This window comes from Mizuhopecten yessoensis, unplaced genomic scaffold (genome assembly GCF_002113885.1).
Source record: "Mizuhopecten yessoensis strain PY_sf001 unplaced genomic scaffold, ASM211388v2 scaffold8807, whole genome shotgun sequence".
Classification (NCBI taxonomy): domain Eukaryota; kingdom Metazoa; phylum Mollusca; class Bivalvia; order Pectinida; family Pectinidae; genus Mizuhopecten; species Mizuhopecten yessoensis.
The window spans coordinates 973,827-991,843 of NW_018407731.1; positions in this window are offsets into that span (position 1 = coordinate 973,827).

The following is an 18,017-nucleotide window of genomic DNA, read 5'->3' on the forward strand; positions in this document are numbered from 1 at the left end:
ACCTCACTCCATAACCTCAATCTGAACCATATTCCATACCCCCAATCCCTCAATCTGAACCCCAATCCCTAAATCCATACCCCCAATCCCTCAACCTCCTCAATCTGAAACACAATCTCCTCATTCCCCCAATCAATAACCTCTATCCTTCAATCTGAACCCCAATCCCTCAATCCATACCCCCAATCCCTCAACCTCCTCAATCTGAACCTCAATCTCCTCATTCCCCCAATCAATAACCTCTATTCCTCAATCTGAACCCCAATCCATAAATCCATAACCTCAATCCCTCAACCTAAACCCCAATCCCTCAATCCATACCCCCAATCCCTCAACCTCCTCAATCTGAACCACAATCTCCTCATTCCCCCAATCAATAACCTCTATCCCTCAATCTGAACCCCAATCCCTCAATCCATACCCCCAGTCCCTCAACCTCCTCAATCTGAACCTCAATCTCCTCATTCCCCCAATCAATAACCTCTATCCCTCAATCTGAACCCCAATCCATATATCCATACCCCCAATCCCTCAATCTCCTCAATCTGAACCCCAATACCTAAATCCATAACCTCTCTCCCTCAATACATAACCCCAATCCCTCAGTCTCCTCAATCCGAACCTCAATCTCCTCATTCCTCCAATCAATAACATCAATCCCTCAATCTCGATTGATTCTCAGAGTGAGGTTCAAGACCCCCGAAATACATCTACATTTGTACAAATGTACTTACCGCCCATAATTGAAAAAAGAAATAGTGAGATTACATTTAACAGGAAAGAAAAAACCTGACATAACGAATTTCTCAAGATTGGAACATACTACATCTACATACATGTATATCGAAAATTGCGAAAACTCAATCCGATTCGTGTTCTCATACCCCAGGACCAGACTCCACGCTCTGTGTGTATGTATTAGCTATTTCAGTAAATGTTTTGTTGTCTAACGATTTCAATTGATCGGACACGTCCGGACGGTATAATCCTGTTCACACAAAGGTCCTCGCCATTCAGATTCTTTATTGTACACCATTAGACTGTCGCATTAGAAATGTAAGCCATGTATAAACATGTGTATCAACAATATGTGTTAACAGGCACTCTAGTATCTACCCGATGGCTGGCAAGGGTTCTTTTCCTATGTTAAAATACCATCTGAGTGCCATGTTTGTATAGCATTACTGCATCGTATTAATTGAAGTCCACCGTAAATGAAGGATAGCCATGATCGAGCAATACATCTGGGTAATAGCGCAATATTCAAGGATCTGAAACAAACTCACCAAGTAGGTAACACTCATAGATATTGAATATGTATAACACTTGAAGAATGTCCTAGTTAGCTCGATTACTTTCATGGTCAATCTGTATTAAATCTCATTCAGCTATTACAATGTAAGAGTAATCATATTCGACAATGGCCTAAGGCAGATTTATTTCAAAGCGATTGTTTGTTTGTGTTTTACGTCCTATTAACAGCTGTGGTAATTTAAGGACGTGCCAGGGGCCTGTTTGTATATCAAGAACAATCGGTTTGTTTGCTTTAAATATAACTTTTTCGGGTATAAATATTAGCGGAGCTGGTAAATGTATGCAGGTTTTGTCTAGGCTCGCCTGAAAGCACCATCAGATTACTAGGTCCGACCTTATTTCATAAACGAACAATTCTGGTCCAACCGTTTGAACCGTTTGGATGGCAATTGACGAAAGCGGTGGTTTTGGTGGTGGAGGGAGTTCCTGGTGCGAAAACACCGACCTACGGCCAGTACCTGGTGACTGCCCCTCTAAGGTCTCGAACCCGCGACCCAGTGGTGGAGGGCTAGTGGTAGCAGAATGTCAGACGCCTTAATCATTTGGCCAAAGCGATTGCACAATGCAAATCACAGGATCTTTTAAACAATGTGTGTGGTAGGTTTGCATCCTGTTTTGTTGACTGCTGCGCCATAGCAAAACGGCACACAATACACCTACATTTCAAGTCTGAGCAGAATCGGACAACATGTACATTTAGACCATTCATCAGCCAGTTAACGACCATCTTATACGACAATTAAATTGAAGCCATTATAAAGTACCGTTGACTGAAGTCAGACAATATCTGCAATTCTCCAATGGAATACCTATCAAAAGAAAGAGTTAATCACTCATCTTGTTCTATGAGCCAGTTTTTATGGTGGTACGGATAGAACAATCTGCGATCTATTAGAAGTCAGTCTGTGTCGGCCATCTTGTTCTATGAGCCAGTTATTATGGCGGTACGGATAAAACAATCTGCGATCTATCAGAAGCCAGTCTGCGTCGGCCATCTTGTTCTATGAGCAAGTTATTATGGCGGTACGGATAGAACAATCTGCGATCTATCAGAAGCCAGTCTGTGTCGGCCATCTTGTTCTATGAGCAAGTTATTATGGCGGAACGGATAGAACAATCTGCGATCTATCAGAAGCCAGTCTGCGTCGGCCATCTTGTTCTATGACTAACAGAGCCGCAATAGAATAACGACCCATATACCAAGATTGAGACCGGAAATGAATCAATTCAACTTATCAGAAGTCAGGCTACGTCTGCCATTTTAACGAAAAATCACACTTGAAGGGTATTATATAAACATCTCTGACGCCATTTTTTACAATTCACAAAATGGAACAGAGGTAATATCCGATTGGTTTCAGCCAATCAGAAGCCGCGACGGCCATGTTCGATGTCCAATCGGAAAACAAAAAGTGATATACACATCTACATATGCATATCAATACTGCTGTGAAGTTTAGTATCTGGCAAGTAGTCTCTGAGGAAACTTCAAGAAAAATATAAGTGAAAGAAAAATAACGAAAACAGGAAAAAGGAGAGGACAGAATACCATTTAGAAAGTACTTATAAAGATACACACATAACAAACACTAGTAATAAGTTTAATTGGATTTATTGGTCACAACTTTCTAAACGGCCGTCCACCCATTACCAATATGGATGTAATTTGACAGACCACAATCAACAAACAAACAATTCAATAATATCTAACCAGCGGTTTCTTGGTATCAGCTCCCCGCTGATTATTGTGCGAATAAATAGATTAACGGTTTGAGGGTGACCAAGTCCCCGTTAATCAATAATTAACAGTTTCTGGGTATCATCTCCCTGTTAATTATCAAGCAAATTAAAAACCAGCTATCAACTATCAAGCTGCTCATGTACTCAAAATAACACAGATCAATGTTCATATATAAATCACAATAAATGAAATGTCCATAATACTGTCAAATAGACAACTAGCACTAAATTATAACCTTCAGGATTCTGGAAAACAGCTCTCCCGTAGATTATGATGAAAGTTCAATAGTTGAAGTATAAGATAATACTTGCCAGCTTAATCAAATAGCTTGAAACCTATTTATCTGATAAATATGCCGTATGAACAAGACCAACAGCACAGCGCTGTCTTGTTTACCAATCAGCCGACACAATCGCAGACAAGGTTGTGACCAAAAATTCACCAAAAATGTTAAATATTTGCATAAACTGACATGTATTGGTATTAAGTGTAATATGTTTACATACATAACAGGAGAAACTCTCCAAGAGCTGAGTAAAATTTTGTAAAGTTCAGCAGAGTGTTAATAATAATAATAAACAACGTTTGATATAGCGCCCTATCTAGCTTACATAAGTCACTCCAAAGCGCTTTACAGTACATAGATATACAATTAATGCGATTAGCATATACATTGATCAATACAATTTTTGAGGAATTCGCAGGAGCTGCCTCATCAGGTGCTTACTACTAGTCCTATGCCACATGGCTTATAAATATGTCCCTATGTGTGTATTGTTGACCCTTATTTTAATCCTATTTTGTTGACGTTGTACAGAATCTATATCTGACAGCAATCACTGGATCTCCCATATGGTTGATTATCTTTGAAAACTACATCTTAAGGCAATTAAAACCTGGTATTATTTTTTCATTTTCGGAATTTGTTAAATCCATTCATTCTAACTAAGAATTTATACAATGGGGTTGTCTCCACAAATATTTCAATTGGTTCTATATTTAGATATTGCGGGATTACGAACAGGCCTAGACCTGGGGCTCTGTTTGCTTACCCTAACGCTAAACAATCTGTTCAACAATGCCATGTAAATTAAGCTTTTACTACACAACTCTGTTAACGATTCGGATAGCAGTATTCAGTGCGTTTATCTTTAATTAATAATGGATTGGTCAACTTTCAATCAAGAATGAACTACGTGTACTTTTTATATCCTTTTAGTCTAGGTACAGTTGTACATGTACACTTGCTACCTCAGATTTGTATAGTGCCTTATTCTGAATGGTCTTGTTATATAAAGTTGTCACACATAACACACGCTGGAATCAGAGACGTATATATTACCACGGACTAAGATGACTAATCTAATTCCGTGATATTACAGAGCTTTGTAATATATACGTCTCTGCTGGAATATTGTAATAGCCAGTAAGGCTCTGGGCAAGTCGACTCTCATAAATTACATCCATAAAGTACCAAATTTTTTAGACTTCGAATCATAAACAGTTGTGCTTTAGATGTTTATTTCAACACATGTTATTGACAAGGATGTGATATTGTCAGAGAGAGGGCAACAGGTACAACCTATGTAAGCCCTCTCCATATAAATAATACACAGGAGGTGGCAACAAATGTCTGTGGAATTATATCATAATTATGGTTTTGGCCACGATTTTTCATTATTTCATATTTTACGGTCATTCGATGCATTTATATGTGTAAAGACCGAGACCCTGTCTCTCTCGGTATTGATAGGCAGGACAGGTGACGCCCCATCTATATCTGCATAGTTTGAACTCGGTATGAGGTCACGTGATGTGTGACGTCACAGTGGCACGATTTATCTGATATCCTGTTTATTACGTGTACCCATTCTGACACGCCTGTACATGTCATATTTACATATTATCTTCATAACGGTGGAAGTAATATATGATGTATGGGTAAAATCATCAATAGACAAATAAAGACAGCAATAATATTCTTCTCCGAAACATAAGTTATTAATTTAAACACGGACTTAGTTCTAATCTAATTCCGTGATTTAAGACTGAATCACGGAAATCTAATTCCGTGCCTGCGTCAACTACAATCAATGTAATTTCAAGCTGACAGATAGTAATACACAGTTTACACACCTAAATATCTGACCTGTGGATTAAAATGTATGTTGTTTCGCGTGTAAAAGCGCGGTAGAAACAGATTCATGATCGCCGAGCGGGGTCTATTGCAGGAGGCCAGTAAATATATCACAAGTGATTTTTACAATATGAGTAAAGATGAAAAGTTAGTTGTTATTCTAAGCAACCCTTACTTGGCGAGGTCCTGTGCCAAAACCTGTTTAAATATTCTAAATCGACGTCGCAACTTGCTCTATAATTAAGTAGTAATGTGTCCACGTGTGTAAGGACTTTGTATATCACACACGGTATTTTTTGAAACCCAATTTTCCCAAACAGGAGCTGGTTAGTTAAGATTTATTGGCGGTCTCAGTTGACATGTATGTGCTAAAATTGAAAGGTTTATTCTGAAAATAGGGTGCCACAAGTAAACCCATCACGAGTTCTTGGATCCGCCCCTAAAGATATATTGTAAAGGTTGGAATTTTAAACTATTCGCTGAATGTCATATCAGTACCATCCTACATAAAAAGATCCGTCATAGGCGAAAGTAAAACATGATTGGCGATTTGAAACTGCTTTTGGCAAAAATGTCGACGAAAGGTTTTTATTTAAGTTACTGTCGACAATAGAAAACACTTTGGCGATAACTATTTTAGAGCAATTGTTACAGGTAAATTTAGCCCCCGGACACCGCTTGTGAACTGCGATGTCACGGCTGAATGCATTTCGGATGAATGGTAAGGTCGGGTTTTAGTATGTTGATAGATTACGTCGTATTAACGAAGCTCTATAGTGTCTCGTAAGCCGTGGTATAGGTTGGATGTCAATCATGATTATATTGTTGAACATTTTAGATCTCGCTTGTATGTATGTATTTTAAAAGCAAAATTGACATGTGACACTTAAAAAAATAATTTGTATTGTATTGTATTGGTATTGGACCTCTTTTGTGTTTTTACAAAATGGTCACCTGTCAACACAACGACACCGTCTGATATCAATTATGGCTATATCGTCTAGTCCCGAGGGGTGCTCTGTGGAGAATAATAGGGTAAGTAAGGGTCGGAAAAAGGGGTGGTTTAATTGGATTAAGTACAATGTAAATCCCATGATGTGATGCGAGGCAATAACGAGACACGGGTGTGTGCTTACATTGGAACAAAGGCGGGATATTTTTTAACGACTTTCTTTTTGATTTTGATAAGCAGTAACAGATATATAATTGCCAATGCACTGAAAATGACATGTATAATTTGAATTGTGTCATCCTTGCACTCTGATCGAAACGACAATTAACCGAACATTATTTTTAAGTTGCCGATCAATTCTTTTTATATGTGAATATTGTCATTTTTGCCAACAAATGATTTCGACTTAGAATTATCAACTGATAGTATGGAGATAATAACCACAAATACAACTTGTGATAGGTATGGTAAATTCCTAAATTATCAGCCTTTGGTTTTTGTGAATATAATTTGCTCCAATATGCATGTTCAGTTCACTTATATATATTTTTCTTCATCTTAACAGATGAAATATCTCATCTTGGCACTTTGGCAACAAGGAGCAGTCTGCTCGAATGTACAATGTAGAAGGCCAGGGAATGTCACAGAAATAAGCAATGCAGTGTTAGTGTTTTAAAGTCATAAAACCACAGACGTATATATATCATATATACGTCTCTGATAAAACATATAACATTTTCTTCATTTCAATAAATTATTTCCTGTCTAAGATATATAGAATACATTAGAATTAATATAATGGGATGTATAAATGAGAATAAAAGAGTGGGTCTTCTTTTTATGGGGGGGTGGGGGGGGGGTCAAGATTGTGCCCGTCCTTAATGACCATAGCTGTTGATAGGACGGACGTTAAACAATACTAAACCAATCCAAACCCATGACACGCTTTTGTAGGCACGGACTTAGATAACTAATTCCGTGGTTATACCTTAAAGAGGTATGGCGGAAAACTGCCCGTATTTCCCTAAGTCGTTTAAAACGGAAAAAGATATTGATTAGTTAATAATCTTTAGTAGCAAAAATGCATGAAATATATATTAAACCAATTGAATATGAATTTTTGAACTGTTGAGATATTCGGTATTGTTAATATAATACTACAAATATAGCCATATTCACTATAAAATCTATGAAAGTGGAGGGGTTTCCTAGACTTAAAAAAAGACTTTCAATACTTTCCCATCCGAGGACCAACATTTGAATAAACCTTTTGATTCCGTGATGTAATATGCAAAAAAAATCGTATGACGGAAAAGTGGTCCTCCTTTGGGAGAGTGCTCAAAATAATGAAAAACTGGGTTGATAAAGTTTTTAAAACTGCAACAGATGTTTATTGGGTTCAATATTTTATCTTCTTTTAATTTTTAAATATTTGGGCATGTGATCATTTTCCTTAATTAAGTGATAAATATATTTTAAATCAATAGAACATTTTATTGATATTTTAATAACATACCTATTGATTTATCTTCTATGGAATCATCCCTGTATGCGTGTACAGCTAAGCTTTGTAGTTGAGACCAGGGACAGTATATATACGTCCCTGTTGAGGCATCATTTTAAATACTTATGAATTGTTTTAACCTCCAATTGGCACTAGTATTTTCATTCATTATCTAAACGCAAACAAACGATGCCGAAATACAAAATATATGGGATTTTTGCGTCAGAAAAAAAACAAAGGCAAAGCAAAAAAAAGTGTTATTATCACATAGATATTACCGAACATGCGGGAAAATTCATCGTCGAGGCCAGTCTCATTTGTTTTAAATGCAGGAAGACTGCAGTACAAAGTTAGGAGCGCAATACACGTGTAAGACATGCTATTCGAAAACTTTTTGTAATTTTATCATTCCAAGGTAAAGGAAGAACAAAATCAAGATGTGTGTTTTTAAGAAAACATGTAACGGCATGACGAAGGTAATGAAAACTAAATCCTTTCAAATTTGTTGGTAAGGATTGTACGATCTTGTGTTTTATACAGCATAACGCGAAATACGCATTTTGTTGAGTCTTTATCGTGAAACGCATGTATTAGGAGCCATGGCCTTGAATTCGTCTGTTTACAATAATCTATTCTTAGACACGGGTTCCGATAGAGCTACCTGTATAGAAATAACTGATAAGTCGCAAGACTTAAAGTTAATAAAGAACAAGAACTTGAACTTGAACCTAAGAATGCGTCATAACAGTGCACTGTTGGAAGAGCGCACTATAGCAAGACAAGACAAGACAAGACAAGACTTTATTCTTTTAAACCACAATTTACATGTGATATTAAGAAAATATACAATGGGTACATTCAAGATAGAGTACGCGCTGTAATCAACAAAGCAGCAATACAAACGCTTATTTTCACTAGGAGATTTAGTTATGATTGAATGTAGAGCGAAAATCGCCTCTGCAGTACAAAGTCCAGTCAGAAACGTATATACTACAGAGATTGGAAACTGACTCTTTTTCATTTCGAAGCGCACTCGTGTCGGGTAGTCTATTTGGATGACATCGATTTCATTGCAACGACCTACCATATCGTTAGAGGACTTCCGAAACTCAAATTACGGCGGCCATTACTCGTCTTCGAATAATCTAATTCCATGATTGTATGTTAAAATTAGATCTTTCTTAGAAGGCCTTTTTCAACATAATTAAAGTATCAATATTTTATAATGTTGTCATTAATTTAGAAGTCCACCTTAATACTGAAATAGATGTTAATAAATTTAAGAAATCCATGGGTAAAGAACGCACATATGAGGGCGACTAATTAGTGAGTGTACGTACAAATTATAATTGTTACCCTGTGACGAGTTCAGGTGTGAACTTGGCAGGGTATGTCAATTATGTCATGAACCTCTCTCTAGAATTTTAATTAGCGCGAGGAGTAAGATTACAATTACTAGTTCCGGTCCCCTAAGGCTTTTACCCCTATCCGCACCTGCCTCAAGTTTCAAGTTTTATTCAAACTTTGGGCCATTGGCCCATCAGTATACAAAACATTTTTTAAACAAATCATGGACAATGTACAGAGGATGAAAACAATCATATTCCATTATAATACCCTTAATTTGTTTGCCTCATATATGAATTTTCCTAGTATACACAATTCTTTAATATTATGGACACTCAATAACTGGACGACTTTAAACACAGATGGTTTTTTCCAATAATAGCTTTTGATAAAACGAGATCTGAGATTTTGGAATTTAGAACAGACCAATAAAAAATGAAATTCGTCCTCTAATTCAGAGGGGGAGTTACACTGTTTACAATATCTACGTTCTCTAGGTATATTATTATACCTTCCAACTTCTATAGCTAAAGAATGGGTAGATGTACGTATTCGAGTTAAACAAATGCGATATTTCTTTGGTATATATTTTGTGAGGTAAAATTGTAATGTTTCTCCAAAATCTATTATATGTTTATACAATAAACATTTTGGAGAGTTTTCCACTGTGGCCCTTAGGGATTGTATGCCTTGATCAAAAATTCTTTGTTTTATCAATGGTAATAACAGATTTTGCTGAGAGATGCATGGATTAAACCAAACATCACTAAGACCTAGATTGTTTAATTCATCTCTTACTGCTATAGCCCAGTTGAAATCATTTCTACTACAACATTGTAATAAAAACCTATAGGAAGTTGATATAATACAATTTTCAGATTTTAATAATTTAAACCAATATTTTATCATTCTAATTTTTCTCATACAAACTAGAGGTAACCGTCCCAATTCAAGATATACCATGTTGTTATTGGCCGATTTCTTCACTTTTAGTAGTTTCTTACAAAAATGTAAATGTACATGTTCTATCTCTGGAGCTTTGTGCATACACCAAATTTCACTTGCATAGAAAAGGATACTGCTTACATATGTATCGAAAAGATGGAGCATAGTTTTTACATTTAAGTTTAATGATGAACACTTTGCAAATAATGCAAACATAGCTTTTCGTCCTTGGCTAGCTAATTGTTTTTGTATAGATGTGAATTTATTGTTGTAATTTAAAATAACACCTAGGTAAGGAAATTGATCCACACATTCAACCTTACTTCCTTTGTAATACCATTTTTCCTCATTATGCAATCTTCCACCTTTTCTAAAAACTACAATTTTTGTCTTTTCAGCATTTACAGTTAAATTCCATTCAGTACAATATTTTTCTAAATTATCAAGCATATCTTGGAGACCTTCTACAGTCTCGGAGAATAATACCAGATCATCAGCATATAGCATCAGATATAAACTGAGTTCCTCAAACTCATAACTACCCTTGCAATTTTGTATAAAATATGATTCAAAATCATTTATATACATAGAAAAAAATATCGGTGACAGAATTTCACCCTGTAATAATCCAACCCTGTTAAGAAAAAAATCTGACAACTTTCCATCTAATTTAACACAAGATTTAACATGAGAGTACATAGACCTTACAACTTGTAATAGCTTTCCTCTTATACCAAGTTTTGATAGCTTATTCCATAAATTTATTCTATTTACCATATCAAATGCTTTACGAAAATCGACAAAGCAACAATACAATCTTTTCTTATTAATAAATGATTTGGATATAATAGAATGTAAACAAAATATAGCATCTACTGTACTAAGACCAGGTCTAAACCCAAATTGAGCATCAGTTATTACATCATATGTTTCTGACCATTTTAAAAGTCTATTGTTTAAAACAGAAGTGAATAATTTTCCTAAACAACTTACTATACTTATACCTCTAAAATTGTTAGGGTCAGTTAGGTCACCCTTTTTATGTACCGGTGTAATTACAGCAACTGCCCAATCAGCAGGATAGAGACCAGAGTCCAATATATTGTTAAAAAGTTTACACAAAATAGGTAATAAAATATCCCTCCCTACCAATAAACTTTCATTTAAGATGCAATCTATACCATGGGATTTTCCCTTCTTTAAATTACTGATTGCTTTGCAAATTTCATCAATAGTAATTACTTGGTCCAATTCTTCATATAGTGGTACTTCATCTGAATGATTGTGAGATTGATCAGGTTCTTGATCAGAGTTATCGTTCCTGGCCAAATTTTTGAAGTGCTCAAATAAAACTTTCAATTCAATATCTGGTTTCTTGGACTTGGTTGCAGTGAAATTTCTGTAAAATTCCTTAGGATTGTTAAATCTCATGTATTCAAGCATGTCGCCTTCACACTTTAAGTACATTCTTTTTTTCATAGATTCTTTTAATTTATAGTTCCTTTTCTTCTCCACAAGCAGAGCATGATTAAATACATTTTTTTCCTTATTGAAGTTATACAGAGCTGATTTGTACAAGTTGTACAAAGTTTTCAATTCCATATCAAACCATGGTTTATCAGTATTAAAATTGATTAACCCATCTCGGCATGTATAATTATGGTTATCTTGATTGGCATCACAATATTTAGTTAATTTTACAAGGAAAGGTTCCATAGATTTCATCAGTATTTCAGTAAAACTACTCACACTAGTGTTAATATCAGACTGACTAACAGCATCAGGGATGGTTACAGCAACACATAGGTTCTCCTGATTGTCAGACAACAAATTTAAAAAACAATCCTTAAAATCATCATTCCATTTGTATAATGGTTTACGCTCACCACTTTCAGTAACCTCATGTGTAACAGTGTGATAAATCTGACATTTTAATTGAATATGCAAAGGAGCATGGTCAGAAAATACATTAAAATTTGAAATTATAAATTGTTCCAGAATATTAAATAATGAATCTGTAATTATACAGTAATCTATAGTACTCATGCCGTTGTGTCCATAGTATGTAAAATCATTAGAATATCCTTGTTGGTCTCTTCCGTTACATATACACATATTACATGATTTACATAGCTGTATCAGGCGATTACCAAAAGTGTTAATTACTACATCTGGGTTATGCCTGATTTTTAAACCGTCATCAGGTTCATAATTTATTATATTGGAGAGGCAATTTTTAATACTGGAATGAATTACATCATTCTGGATATAATCAGGTAGGATACCTGTACGACTATTAAAATCTCCAACCATCATAATGTCCCCGAGGGAACTATAATTTACAATACCATTTTCAAGTTCAAAGAAAAGGTCACAGTTGTACATGTTATAATATACAGAACTAGAAGGTGGCATGTAAACACATGCTATATATAAATCATTTTGGTTATCAATAAGGGTTTTCGATACCTTTAACCATATGATTGAATCATATATTGATTCAATTACAGATACATAATTTACAAACACGTTTTTAACAAGAATAACCATCCCACCACCTTGAGATCCTACAACTAGTAATCTAGGGTAAATATAACACGAAAACCCCTCAATTGATAAAGAATAATCATTGGGTATCCAACATTCAGATAGAAAAATCAAGTCATATGTCTTGATATAATTTAAAAAACTTATTGTCTTTAACTTATTGTCAAGTCCACCGTTTATGTTCCATGATAGAACTTTGAGATTCTGGGGCGTGTCCCCACACTCCACATTGTCCTATGAAACAGGATGATGTCCACGACCGACATTTCCTCGTCCACTTCCTCGTCCACGACTAGCTTTGCCTTGACCACGACTAGCTGTTCCTTGGCTGGCTCTGTTACCATGATTACTTGGCTTAGGGATGGCTCCACCAGTGTCCTTGGTAGTGGTCGCTATTACTGTAGGCTCGGTGTACAAAATACCATCAATGTACAACTTTTCACGCACAAAGTATGCCTTCTTTCCCTCGTCCCGAGCACTCTTACATGCTGGCCAAAGCCTCCTCCTAGTCTCACGAACTTCCCAGGGGAATTGTTCTGTTATGCGAAATTTAGATCCTTTCAACTTTTTGGGTGCTAATTGTTTAATTTTTTCTTTTTGGTCACGCCTTTTAAACCTTGCGACTATAGGCCTGGCCTTACCTTCCGCTTTATGTCCGACCCGATGAGCACGCTCTACATAGGTCTCCTCGCGTACCTCCAGTTTTTCTTGTACAACACGTATAACCTTGTTTACACAGTCTTCTGTAGGTACTCGTATGTCATCTTCGACTTTAAAGTCTTCACCATCCGACTCATCAATACCAAAAAAGAGGAGATTGTCTCTCATGGAGCGACATTTCAACTCTAATATGTCACTTGCCACTGAATCCATGTTGACCTGAATACCAGTGACATCCTGTTTGACTCTGTAATGCTGATGCTCCTCAAAAGAATTGTTTAGGAAAGACTGTGATTTCTCCAACTCGTCCATTCTTAGTTTTAGGATATTCATATCTTCATTAATTCCAGATACAGATTTTTCAATATTGTCTAGCTTGGCCAATTTACTGGTGAGAGTATCCACTTTAGAAATTAATGACTTGGCCCACGCCGGGGTGGTTTCGTTGGTAGNTGAGACGTTGTTTGAAATTATGTAAAAATACTTTTTCGTTAACAACATTTTGATTTAACCAAACATCACCAAAACCTGTAGACATTAGTAAGTTTTTAACTTGGCACCGCCAGTTACAGCTATTATGATTACAAACAATCATGTCGTCATACAATGACTTTAGAATACAATTATTAGTCTTGGTTAATTTTAACCAATATTTAATTATTCTTAGTTTCCAGGTAATTTGCAGAGGTAAACGACCAAGTTCAGAGTATAACATAAACGTAGGGGTATTCTTTTTAACATACAAGATTCTTTTTAAAAAGTCAATGTGTAATTTTTCTATCTGATCAGCCAAGCTAAAACCCCACACTTCACAGCTGTAATTAAGGACAGGCGATACGTAGACATCAAACACATTAAGTTTTGATTCAACATTTAAAGCTAAGTTATTGCATATTTTCAAAATCTTATACATACATTTAGGTGTAAAGTGAATAAAATGCTCATTTCGATGCTCTTATAATTTAGGCACAACGCTTTGTAACAACGGTAAATTCACGTTAGCAGTTAAAGAACTTTGTGCAAAAAGTAAAAAAAGTTCTATTTGCAATTAGGCAATATTTAAATAAAATAGCGGATATGCCAATTTGGCTATGGAAGAAATTATATAATTCCTTAATAAGACCAATATTAACATACAACTCTGAAATATGGTATGCAGACCACTATCAAAAGATTGTAAATGCAAGCAAAAGAGCAGATTTAAACCATACATCTTTAGACATATTTTCTCTACTTGATAAAACACCTATTGAACAAATCAACCTCAAATCTGCAAAATGGCATTGGGAGTTGGAAAATACGCTGTTAATGTTGCATCGAGGGCAGAACTGGGTCAGTATACCATGTACTGTTTTGTGAATACTCAAGCATTGTGCTATTTGGCAAGGATTACACAAAATGGTATAAATGTACTTGTAAAGGAGTCGTTAAAATTAAATAAACAACTCCACGAAAATGGGATATATACATGGTTAACATATGTTTCCCAAATAAAAAATAATAATAATATTAACTATGACTTTCATCACGACCCATTCTGTGCAAAAAAGAAAAGGAAAATGAACCTATTGTTTAAAAAGTGGATACATGCTAAATTTGAATCTTACTTTTTTGAAAAAATGCATAGTTGGACGAAAATAGTAAGTTAAACAAAGTATGCAGAGGAACACTACCTATAGTTACCCAACTTTGAATAAAGAAAATTGATGGCAAAGCTGAGACTAAGCAACCACAATTTAGAAATTGAGGCTGGTAGATCTAAAAAGATTCCTCGACAATCCCGACTATGTAAATTCTGCAATACTGTAGAAGATGAAGTACATTTTATATTTAAATGCAAAATAAATTTAAATATCACGACTACGTTTCTCCAAAAAATAAAATTAACCCATCATTGCCTGATCTACAAAATTTAATATTATTATTGTCATCTAATGACCCACAGCTTTTGCAGATAATAAGCCTCTTTATTATAAAGTCATTTGAACTGAGGAAGGCAGGCTTGTAGCATGCATACGTATGTAGTTTTTGCTGTCCATAATATAGTATCAATGTTTGTTTGATGTTTGAAGCTCGATCCTTGTAAATTGGATGTAAAAACTCAATAAAGTTGATTGATTGATATAATAAGGCTTTATCGTGAAAACGTCCTTTTCTCCTAAAACTATTACGATATGTCAATTGATATTCAAATTTTTTTATGAAGTCGTTATATCAGAAGAAAAATGATAAAATATTGTAGAATTCAAATAACTGAACAAATTTAAAATTGACCATCTAGAAAAAACGGAGTTTAAACGAAAACCTTGCCTATTTTTTCCTTGTGTAATAGCTGCCAGTGATAACTTCTCATAACCCTGAAATTACGGTATATTCTTATATCAATTATATTCTTTTTTAATATTTAATGACGCTAAAAATCTTCATGTAATTAACTGCTGTGTTCCGTAAATTAGAATTGTCTACGATACTTATAAAACTTGTAATTATTAAACAAATGTATAACGAAAGCTGATACCGCCTATATGGGCGACTGCAGCCCAAGTCTCGCGACGGATCTCCGAGAACAATAGGCTCAAGCGTGCGTTAGCGAGATCTGTGCGAGTTCATCTGTAATAAGTTCGTATGATTCGGACCAATTTATTAACCTAGAATTTAAAATAGACGTTAAAAAATTTCCAACACAACTTTATAAACCGATACCTCTAAAATTATTAGGATAAGTTTTTACACCTTTTTTATAGACCGGAGTTATGACGGCCACGGATCACTCCGAAGAGAAGCACACGGAGTTTCATTAAAATTTCATTAAATAGTATACACAAGGCAGGCAACAAAACATCTTTAACCGACTAAAAAACATTCGTTTAAAATTCCACCGATTCCATTTGATTTGCTACGATTCGAATTCCGAAAAGCTTTATTAATTTCATCAATAACTATAGGACTGTCTAATTCTTATATAATGGCACAGAATTTTCATCTGCTTCATGATTAAAATTATCATCAAAACCAGTCTCATCGCCACCCTTTGCGGCAAGCCCTTTAAAATGGTTATACAAAACATCAATACTCATTTGGCGACCTGCGGATTTAGGCGATGACAAGTTCTTATAGAACTGGTTTGAGTTGTACTTTCTCAGGTATTCTAGCATGTCACCTTCAAATCTAATATAATCTTTTCTTAACAGCTTCCGCTGATTTATATTACTTCTTTTTATCAACTAAATATTTATGATTATTTGCAGACTTTGTTGAATATCTCATAGGTATCTCATTTGTAAGACATCAATGGAAAGCCTGTGGCTTGTAATGATGTTATTTATCTGCATTTCGTTAATTGATTGGTTGATGATGGAGTGCGCGAAGAATGGCTTACATTGTATGACATTAAATATATCTAGACAACTAGTGAAGTCTAATTGTCACAATAGTATTCATTGATATTTACACATCGTAGATTAAAAGGACGGATAAAATTTGTGTGCACGATCTTTCCAGTGCACGCTTAGCCTATTTTTAAAATAATTCAAACTTTCGGCATTAACCACTTCAGCTGATAAATTGTTCCAATTAGTAACTACACGATTGCTGAAAATGTGCGTGGTGGTGTTTTAAGCGGCATTGTTTCTTAAAGAGCTTTAGCTGGTGACCTCTAGTTGTCGGATAGGTGGATTCGGTAACTAATTTAGACTTGTCTGCATCGTCCCCACGACTCAGATTTTTTTACACATTTGAAGCATATCAGCCCGTAGTCTTCTATATTCAAGTGTGGGCAGTCCTAGTCGTTTTAGTCGATCTTGGTAAGGTAGGTCTTGCAGTGTAATTAACTTTTTAGTTGCCCGTCGTTGTATTTTTTCCACTGATTGTATGTCGTTCTTTAGGAGGGGTGACCATATTGTGGAGCAGTACTCAATATGAGGTCTTACAAGTGATTTTTATAATAATAGGAATGTTGTTTGATTTAGAAATGTAAATGTTCTTAAAATAGTTCCTAACATCTGTTTCCTTTGAAGACGGCTGCAGACAAGGGGTAAAGTTGGACAGTTATTTGTTATTCGTTATTCGTTATTCAAAATTTTATAGAAAAAATGCTGTGAAACATATGTCGGTGCACGGCTTTTGAAATGTTGCACGTACAGGGGGTGCCAATTACAGTCTTCACACCGAGTTTCATTAACAATGAAATATGAACTCACCCCGAGCTAGGACCAGGAACATGGATTTTGAACAAAACCTCAATTTTGACAATGTTCGGGTATAGGGTCCTGGGGGGTCTACAAACCGTGCCGGTGCATGACTTTTGAAAGGTTGCACGTACAGGGGGTGCCAATGACAGCATTTACACCGAGTTTCATTAACAATTAAATATGAACTCACCCCGAGCTAGGACCAGGAACATGGATTTTGAACAAAATCTCAATTTTGACAATTTTCGGGTATAGGGTCCTAGTGGGTACAGAAAGCGTGCCGGTGCACGGGTTTTGAAAGGTTGCACGTACAGGGGGTGCCAATGACAGCATTCACGCCGAGTTTCATTAACATTGAAAAAGGAACTCACCCCGAGCGAGGACCAGGAACTTTGAATTTGAACAAAATCTCAATTTTGACAATTTTCGGGTATAGGGTCCTAGGGGGTCTAGACACCGTGCTGGTGCACGACATTTGAAAGGTAGCACGTACAGGGGGTGCCAATGACAGCATTCACACCGAGTTTCATTAAGATTGAAAAAAGGAACTCACCCCGAGCTAGGACCAGGAACATGGATTTTGAACAAAATCTCAATTTTGACAATTTTCGGGTATAGGGTCCCAGTGGGTATAGAAAGCGTGCCGGTGCACGGGTTTTGAAAGGTTGCACGTACAGGGG